At 50.4% G+C, this 10,197-nt stretch overlaps 1 pseudogene; it reads left to right on the forward strand.

Annotated features, from left to right (window-relative positions):
• The first annotated feature begins 1,886 nt into the window (after positions 1–1,886).
• LOC139278128 (uncharacterized) lies at positions 1,887–8,251 on the forward strand (annotated as a pseudogene).
• Positions 8,252–10,197: the final 1,946 nt, after the last annotated feature.

Consider the following 10,197-nt stretch of genomic DNA (forward strand, 5'->3'; position numbering starts at 1 on the left):
AAAATGTTTAAGAGAAAAGACAAGAAACAGTCTCTTCCTGCGGGAGAGAAGTATAGAATACCAGGGTGGGGCACGAGGGATGAGGGTTTTGGCTCTCTTGCCAAGGTGCTAGCCCGGTTTGGACTCCCGCAACATGGGGATATGCCGTTATTGGAACAGAGCAAAGATAGAACCGTACCCCACTCGGTACTGTCTCTCCTGGAGGAACAAGGCTTCCCACAGGAGAAAAATAGTTCCCCACAAATGGGATGGATTTTGTTGATAGCCTTAAGGGCGATGTGTAAACAACTGAAGGAAAGTGAGGCAGAAAACCTACAGTTAAATACAGCTGTTAAGGTTTTGGAAAGTCAAAAGTCGACCCTGACTGAAGTGGTCCGCACTGCACAAGAACAGGCTGACAAGGCCAATGAACAATCAGAAACTTTAATATGCCGTCTGGCGACAGTACAAAATAAAAAGAAAGCCAGACCACGGATATTACAGATGGATTTGAAATATATCCTTTGTACTGCACTGATTTGCTGCTGCATGTGGTTTGGACTTGCTCAATCAGACCCCAGTGAGTGTTTAAAAGCCAATGCAGAATCATGTGGGGAATGTATACAAGCTGGAAAAAATGGAGAGGGGGGGAACGGGAGGAAACTAAAGACCCTCCCCCATACACTCCGAGCACAGAAGCTAGACCCCTTATGACAAATAAGACGAAACAGCAAGATGGGGAACAGCCGGTAACCACTAGAGGGGTGCGTGACTTCACCACTAGTGAGTTACAAGAAATAGGGTCTCGATTTCGCCAAAAACCCGGGGAATCATTGTCAGAATGGCTAACCTGGATTTGGGACCAGGGAGCATCAGGCGTAATACTTAACCCCGAAGAGTTAACAAAAATGGGGACTATGACTACGGACCACCATATCACAGCAGTGCTATGGAATGTCCAGGGCACAAGTTCACTATGGGACATGGTTACTATAGGGGTCCGGCAAAAATATCCCTCTGCCGTTGATTGGGAAGGGGAGGTAAAACCTTGGAATACTATGGCGGAGAGTGCGATACAGTTGCACAACATGGCAACACAGGGAGGAATATATCACCAACAATATGGGGGGCCAGATCAGGAGCTCTTTATGGCAGGAATGCGAAGCAGGCTGATGAAGAATGGCCCTCCTATGATGAGGAGTGCGCTACTCGCATTATTGGGACCAGCCCAAGGGCAGCGGGTGGGGCACACTTGCCTATTGTTAGGACAGTTAGAGGATGTAGAAGATAGTGTGTGAGAGTCGAGAACGGCTAATGTAGAGGGGGATCGGGACCAGCGACAAGGTTCGACCTCTGGGAAAGGCACAGGGTCAGGAAAGACAAAAAAAGAATTACGCGGAGGGACATGTTCGCGGCTTTACTGAAGGCAGGGGTCCCCAAGGGAAAAATTGATGGAATCCCAACAGGAGCAATGTATTCTATGTGGAAGCAACACTGCGTCCCGGGAACAGAGAAGGGTGAAAGGAGGGAGGTAAGGGAGACTAAGTCGGATAGCGATAAGTCTGCGGATGCGGAGAAACCACCTCCCGCTAGCCTATACCCCAACGTAGAAGAGCTGTGGGAGGCTAGTAATCCCCTCGACTAGAGGTGGCCGGGATCCGGGAGTACTCCCCGTTAGAACCACACCAACCCAAGCTCCCGGGAATCTGAGGCCACACATTCCGATTACGATACGTTGGCGGGAGGTGGGGGGGGGAACATACAAAGAGATGTGGCTTTACTAGACACAGGGGCAGAAGTTACTATTATCCATGGAAATCCGAGGAAACACACAGGTATGCTGATTAATGGGTTCGGAGGGGCAGAAACGCCTGCTGTCCAAACAACTATCAGAATGGCGTTGGGAAATGGGCCTCCGCACTGGGTTAATATCAGCAGTAAAGGAACATATTATTGGGACGGACCTTTTAAAGAGAACCACACACAACACCTCGTTCGGGCGATTCTCATTCGGGATATGGGCGATCACTGTGATTACAGGGGAAGCAAAGAGGGAACCAGTGGTAATATACCACGGCCATCACGTATAGTGACTATGAAACAGTACCGATTACCTGGGGGACACAAAAAAATAGGGGAAACCATACAAGGGCTTTTGGAGGCGGTTATCATTAGACATGTGGTGTTCCCCTACAATAGCCCTGTTTGGCCTGTGCAGAAACCCATCAAAAGTTGGAGGATGACTGTGGACTACCGACAACTGAACAAATTTGCCTCTCCCCTGGCAACCGCTGTCCCAGATGTAGTAACTATAACAGAGTGGCTGTCTGAAGAGGGTGCGGAGTGGTATGCGGTAAAATCAACCTGGCCAATGCCTTTTTCTCCATTCCAATAGTGGAAGAATCCCAGGACCAGTTTGCATTCACTAGGGAAGAGAGGCAATACACATTTAAACGCCTACCTCAAGGTTACCTACATAGCCCTACCCTATGCCACGGATTGGTGGCCCGGGACCTGGACATGAGCACGTTGGCTCCTACTGTCTCACTGGCACACTACATCGATGATGTACTAATAAAGGGTCCCACTGAGGCAGTGGTGTCAGAAGCCCTAGCTACTTTAGTCCAACACATGCGAGACAGGGGCTGGGAGATAAATCCGAAGAAGGTGCAGGGCCCTAGTCAGACTGTCCAGTTTCTGGGGATCCAATGGTCTTGGGGTGAGCACATCATACCCGAGCCTCTGAAGAATAAAATTCAAGAAATGGCCACCCCCACGAATAAAACTGAGACACAACGGTTCTTGGGACTATTGGGTTACTGGAGGAGACACATACATCACCTCACGATGTTATTAAAACCGCTGTATGCCGTAACACGAAAAAAGACCCACTTCGAGTGGGGAAAGGAACAACAGGTGGCCTTTGATGCAGCCAAAGAAGCCGTAGCTCAAGCTTTACCCCTAACCCCGCGAGTGCCTGGGCAGCCTTTTGAGCAACAGGTATCCGTTACCAATGATACTGCAGTATGGAGTTTGTGGCAGGTTCAACATGGCACTCGTATACCGTTAGGGTTCTGGTCTGGAAAATTGACAGATGCTGCTACTCATTACACTCCATTTGAGAAACAATTATTAGCATGTTATTGGGCCCTAACAGAAACAGAAGGACAGACAGGGGACGACAAAGTCAGTTTAAGACCAGACCTACCCATATTATCCTGGGTTCTCTCAGAAAATGAGACACACAAGGTCGGACGAGCGCAGCAAACCTCCATAGTGCGCTGGAAATGGTATATCGCAGACAGAGCAAGTAAAGGGAAAGAAGGAATCACCCGGCTACATGAGCACGTGGCTGAATACCCACAAACAGCTGAGAGTGAACTTACGCAGTCGCCTGTCAGTTTAACCCAGGAGTCACCAATCTCCTGGAGCATGTCTTTTGAACAGTTAACACCTGAAGAACATAGCCATGCCTGGTTCACAGAGGGCTCAGTGGTCTGGCGAAATGGCCTTCGGTGATGGCGAGCCGCTGCCTTCAATCCAAAAACCCAGACAATTGTGCATGATGAGGGCGTGGGAGGCTCCAGCCAGCTAGCAGAACTAACAGCTGTAGTCCTTGCGTTAGAAGAGGAACAGCAACAAGTACACATAAATACTGACTCATGGGCAGTAGCCAATGGCATGGCGAGCTGGATGCGAAACTGGCATGAACATAACTGGCAAATAACTGGGAAAGACTTGTGGGGAAAGCACCTATGGGAACAAATCTGGCCCAAAGCCCAGAAGATGAAAATAACTGTATATCATGTGGATGCTCACATGAAAAACACTTCAAAGACCTCTGAATATAATGACACCGTTGATAATACAGCCCGGGTACGGGCTGTCAAAGAGGCTGAAGAGGAAGAATATGGCATAGGCAAGTGGGCCCACAACAAATCTGGATATTCTGGCATTCAGGGTGCGATACAATGGGCACGGAATAGGGGGTGTAAGGGTCGAAAATCCAGTGCTACACAAAAAAAAAGGCACCCGGTAACAAGGAAACAGAGCATGGGTCCATTTCATACACCCTTTTAATCGAACTTTGGCCAAGGCAAGCCGCAGGAAGAAAGGCAGGCTGGGAAATATGTCTGTGGCCAGACACTATGTTAATTCGGGGGCCACAGGCAGGCTGAGAAGCCAGCAAATCCTGGGAAGGTGCATCCTGGGCCAGCCAATCAGTGAATCGAACCGGGCCAGAAGCAGGGAAATCCTCAACCATAGGGAATACTCGGCCCATTTTGTAAAGGACAGCGTACCTGGATCTAATCAAGGAGAATGGCCCATCACCAGCCCATTACCCGTGTACATAAAAACAATAGGAGAGGCCAACACCTCGGTGCATCCCGACACAATAGCCAGCCAGACTATCAGGCACCGAGGTGCACAAGAAACAATGCTTTACCTTAACACCTCATCCTCACCTCGACTCAAACAATGAGACACTGATTCAGTTTGGGCGCGAAAAGGGCCGGAACCGAACCGGGTATAAAAGTGAGAGCTGGCAGCACTTGAAGAACACAGACAAGGGGACCTGACGACACCTCGAAGGAAGAGAGAGGGACTCAGCCTCGCAAAAAAACGACCCAGGCTAAAGAACTTCGGAGTGGCCAAAGACAACTGCCACCAGCGGACCTAGACTCCACCCGTGTGCTGACCCAGCGACCGAAAACCAAGGAAGAGAAAAAGGGGGGGACCCAACCTTGCCCTAAGCAACCGAGCCGCACACCAGGACCGCGCTCCGAGGCCCACCGACTGGACAACCAACGACCGAGGTGGCCGGGGGAGGCAACATTCACCCCAGTCCACACCGACAACTCACCCGGCTGAAAAGAAACACAACTGCGAGCCCATACAACCTCCGAGGATAACCGGGGCAAATCCGATTTAAGGTGGGACCCACTATACCCGTCAAAGGAAACTGTGAGTATCACCCTGGAGTCTTCTCCCAACTGTCAGCTTAGGCTCGTTAGGTGTAAAGGAGGGGGTGGGTGATAGAGTGGGTATAAGGATTTTAAACTTGTGTAGAATTTTGTTGTGTCCGTTCCTCCCATAAACTTTTTTTTTTCCTTAGTTCAAAGTGGTTCAACAAGCCAGTGCGTCGACCTTGTATTTCACTTGGTCCACACTTTGGGGGCTCGCACCACTTTTATTATGTGTGTATTAGTTTTGTGTTGTCTTTAGCAACTTAACCTTGTTTAAACGCTCACCTGGGTTTTAATAAAGTAGGACTTACCTGACTTTTCCAGGAACATTTCTTGTCTTTTGCATCTCTGAGTGTTTTATTGTGGGAAGCTCATTATCCACCTAAATTCTGAGGTCAGAACCAGATAGGCGTGCAGGATGTCTCAAAACGTCAAGGCTGCGATTGGGTATAAGCAGCCTCAGACATATTAGTGGTATCAAACATATCACTAAGCTGTAATTGGGTATAAGCAGAAAAGAGGTCCACTGGTGATAGCAACTCAAATCACCATAGTCTGAAGGTGATTTGACCTGGTCACAAGCAACAGTAGAAGGAAAAACCCCTACAACTAATGGCGAGCCAGCCAGGAGCTCAGTGGGAGAATGAGCTGACCATCTCAGAGAAGGTGATCCTGGAACATTCCAAAATGGAGGAAAGAATTAAAGATTATGTGTTTTCTAAAGTTAATTTTTCTAAGGCTTGGTTCAGAGCCTGACTAGGGCACTGCGACCGGCAGACGCGGCGGCCCAGTGGACTGCGGGTCCAACCTATAGAAAGAATATAGAGAAGGCGATCTGGCTAATCTGCTTGACAAGGCAGGTTAGAGAGCTAGACCTCCAGGTGGGGAGGTTACAGGATGAACTCAAAGAAGCACTGATAACCTCAGCAGCCAGCAGTGCAGCGGGCACCCAGGTCACAGAGGAGCTGATAGCAGAAAGGAACAGGAGAGCACAGTTGGAGGAGACTTTCCGTAACCACCAGGAGTACCTGCAGAGTCATAGAAACATAGAAACATAGAAAATAGGTGCAGGAGCAGGCCATTCAGCCCTTCTAGCCTGCACCGCCATTCAATGAGTTCATGGCTGAACATGAAACTTCAGTACCCCCTTCCTGCTTTCACGCCATACCCCTTGATCCCCCGAGTAGTAAGGACTTCATCTAACTCCCTTTTGAATATATTTAGTGAACTGGCCTCAACTACTTTCTGTGGTAGAGAATTCCACAGGTTCACCACTCTCTGGGTGAAGAAGTTTCTCCTCATCTCGGTCCTAAATGGCTTACCCCTTATCCTTAGACTGTGACCCCTGGTTCTGGACTTCCCCAACATTGGGAACATTCTTCCTGCATCCAACCTGTCCAAACCCGTCAGAATTTTAAACGTTTCTATGAGGTCCCCTCTCACTCTTCTGAACTCCAGTGAATACAAGCCAAGTTGATCCAGTCTTTCTTGATAGGTCAGTCCCACCATCCCGGGAATCAGTCTTGTGAATCTTCGCTGCACTCCCTCAATAGCAAGAATGTTCTTCCTCAAGATAGGAGACCAAAACTGTACACAATACTCCAGGTGTGGCCTCACCAAGGCCCTGTACAACTGTAGCAACACCTCCCTGCCCCTGTACTCAAATCCCCTCGCTGTGAAGGCCAACATGCCATTTGCTTTCTTAACCGCCTGCTGTACCTGCATGCCAACCTTCAATGACTGATGTACCATGACACCCAGGTCTCGTTGCACCTTCCCTTTTCCTAATCTGTCACCATTCAGATAATAGTCTGTCTCTCTGTTTTTACCACCAAAGTGGATAACCTCATATTTATCCACATTATACTTCATCTGCCATGCATTTGCCCATTCACCTAACCTATCCAAGTCACTCTGCAGCCTCATAGCATCCTCCTCGCAGCTCACACTGCCACCCAACTTAGTGTCATCCGCAAATTTGGAGATACTACATTTAATCCCCTCGTCTAAATCATTAATGTACAATGTAAACAGCTGGGGCCCCAGCACAGAACCTTGCGGTACCCCACTAGTCACTGCCTGCCATTCTGAAAAGTACCCATTTACTCCCACTCTTTGCTTCCTGTCTGCCAACCAGTTCTCAATCCATGTCAGCACACTACCCTCCAATCCCATGTGCTTTAACTTTGCACATTAATCTCTTGTGTGGGACCTTGTCGAAAGCCTTCTGAAAGTCCAAATATACCACATCAACTGGTTCTCCCCTGTCCACTCTACTGGAAACATCCTCAAGTCAGGTTACAGTGTCTCGGGCTGCGGAGCAGAAACATAGAGAACAAAGTATAACCTATGCAAAGCAAGTACAGGAATTGCAGGGCCAGCTAGAGGATTTGTGTGTTGCCTATAAAGTCAACACGTAAATCAGCCGTGAGAAGGCAGATCATGCGCCCTGCCAGAAACGGATCCAATCCCTCCTCCAGGCTCTGTCCCAGGTAAAGGGGACAGTGTGGCCCAGGGGGGCTGCCAATGAATGGGGAGTGGAGGAGGATCCGACGGCAGAAGCCAGTCGACCACCTCCCGAGGCGCCCGTAGTGTGTCTAGCAGGCTTCAGGGAGGAACAGAGGGTGCAGTCCAAGAAGCTCACAGGGTATGGGGCTAGCCAGGGAGAGTCGGTCCAGCCAAAAGGGCATGGGGCTGGCCAGGTGGAGCCGACCCAGCCAAATGGGTATAGGACACCCGTAGAAAGGGTCGAGTCTGTCAGTTTGATCACGGCTGAAGAACAAGGGGAGCCAGTAGTAACATCAGCAGCGGGACCGATGTGCCCGGCTGTGCACAGAAAGTACAGCCCCCCACAGGGTGCACAACCCCAGGGACCGCTCAACAGCGAGTTTATTATCCCACATGGGGTGCAAGCCCTAAAGGCTATGGTATCGCACATCCCCAAGCTGACTAGGCAAGGAGACCTGTACGCCCATTTCCTGGAAGTAGCGCAGGCAGTAGATCTCAATGCCTACAATAATGCAGAAGCAGTTAAAGTGCTCCTATTCTCAATAGATGGAAGAATCTATCAGGCCCTTCCCCCTGTTTTTCGAGGGGGACACTGTACCTTGGAGGCTCTGAAAAGGGCCATCCTGGAAGCTATGGGGTGGAACGAGGGAAGCCCTTTCGAAAGGATAGCAAAGACCCGTCAGCTAACTGGAGAGGCCCCACAGATCTATGTGGACAGGCTGTGGCTGGTGTATAGCGTAGCCTGCGGGGGACTGCTCGACAGGGCTAATCTCACGGTAGAGCAGAGGGAGGCCTAGTTTCGCACCATAATCGCGAACAGCCTGCCCAGTGTAAAGGAAAGGGGAGACCTCTGGTTTATCCCCGCTGACCCCAACCTCACCGAGGACATCATGATAGGCAGACTGACCGCCACACGGCGGATGGAGGAGGAGGAGAAGCCTGAAAAACCCATAAAGGGTCGGGTGCACATGGTGCAACCCAACCAAACTCCCAAGAGAAAGTGGCATCAGGAAGGGGGATATCCTTCCGATAAGAGGGGGGGTATGTTACGGATTCGGCAAGCCGGGCCATTTCCGCAACAACTGCCGGACCAACCCGTACCGCACCAAGGAAGTGAAAACACCCCTGGAGGGGAACCCAGGCGGCGAGAAACCCGGTGTTATGTATTGATGTGTGTATCGTCCTGGTACCTTAAATGTAATGTAAGCACAATGCTACACCACAGAGGGCGCTGTGGTGGGAAACCTGGAAGTGCCTGCAACAGGCACTATAAAAAGCTGACCACCACACCTGAGAGGCACTCTGGAGCTGAACAATAAAGGACGAAGGTCACAGCAGTTAGATTTACACCAGACCGTGTGGAGTCAGTGATTTGTGTGCTACATACACCACACCCGGGGCCACCGCAGCATTCGAGACTGCGGTGGAAACCCTCAGGCAGCTGCTGGCAAGTTCCGGCCGGGTCAACGTCGCTGCAGGCAGGGAGATCCCAACAACTCCCCTACAGCAGAAGCTGTGATTAGGCCCCACCAAGCCTGCCTACCTGTGTCCGCTGGACTACGACTCGTGGGGAAGACCGTGGGTAAAGATGGAGGTGGAGGGGAGTCAGGGTAATTACCTGTTGGACACAGGGGCTTCAAGCACCCTTGTCTACACAGAGGACCCGGCCTCCTCACCCCTGTCTAACGGTGTACCCTACGAGCTGGTCGGCTTCACAGGATACGAGAGGGCAGGGTACTTCTCAATTCCATTGACCCTCAAGTTGGGAGCACTTACAACCAAGTGGAAGTGCGTCCTAATGCAATGGGAGCAGGCTAACAAGGGGATACTCGGGGCAGATTTCGTAAAAGCCCAACAGATTCTGGTGAATTTACAAAATCACTGTTTATGGGGAACAGTAGATCCGGGAGAGAATAACGAAGTCATGATTATTGTCCTGAGAAAGTGCAGGACAAAGGGACCCTATGTACTGTGAAGCTGAAAGGGGGTTGCGATTTGGAGCTTCTGGTTAGCAACACCCCGGCCGAGTACAGGGCCTATGTGCGAGCCAGTCTCGCAGCATTTGCCACCCACAAGTACAAGATTGTGGGAGAGTCACCGGAGTCGAAGTCCGGGTAGATGGGGATCTCATGTCCCATCCTCAAAGGCAGTACAGCTTCCCAAAGGAGGCGGAAGCCGATTTGGAGGTAGCACTGAGCTCGCTGGTGGAGCAGGGTGTGTTGGGACCCATAACCACCCATGTGAACTCTCCCCTGTGGCCGGTTAGGAAACCGGACAACTCGTGGAGAGCCACTGTGGACTATCGGGTGCTCAATAAAAACATCCCGGCTTGTGCTCCCACAGTAGCAGCATTGGCAGACCTGATCAGGGAAATCCCTGCGTCTGCCACTACCTTTTCAGTGGTCGATATCTCCAACAGCTTCTGGTCTATCCCTGTAAGGAGAGAAGACCAGTATAAGTTTGCGTTCACCTTCAAGGAACAGCAATATACTTGGAGCTGTCTCCCTCAGGGATTTCACAACAGTCCAAGCATCTTCCACCAGTGTATGGTGAACTGTTTGAAGAGCTTCAGCCAGCCGCAACAGTTGGTGCAGTATGCGGATGACTTGCTCCTTTTTACTGACAACAGTAAAGAGCATGGTCCCCTTCTGGCGGAACTGTTGGCTGTGCTTAAGGAGAGGGGTTTTAAGGTCAACCCCAAGAAGGCCCAGATAGGGTTAAAGGAAGTACAATTCCTGGGTCT

This window comes from Pristiophorus japonicus, chromosome 13 (genome assembly GCF_044704955.1).
Source record: "Pristiophorus japonicus isolate sPriJap1 chromosome 13, sPriJap1.hap1, whole genome shotgun sequence".
Taxonomy (NCBI): domain Eukaryota; kingdom Metazoa; phylum Chordata; class Chondrichthyes; family Pristiophoridae; genus Pristiophorus; species Pristiophorus japonicus.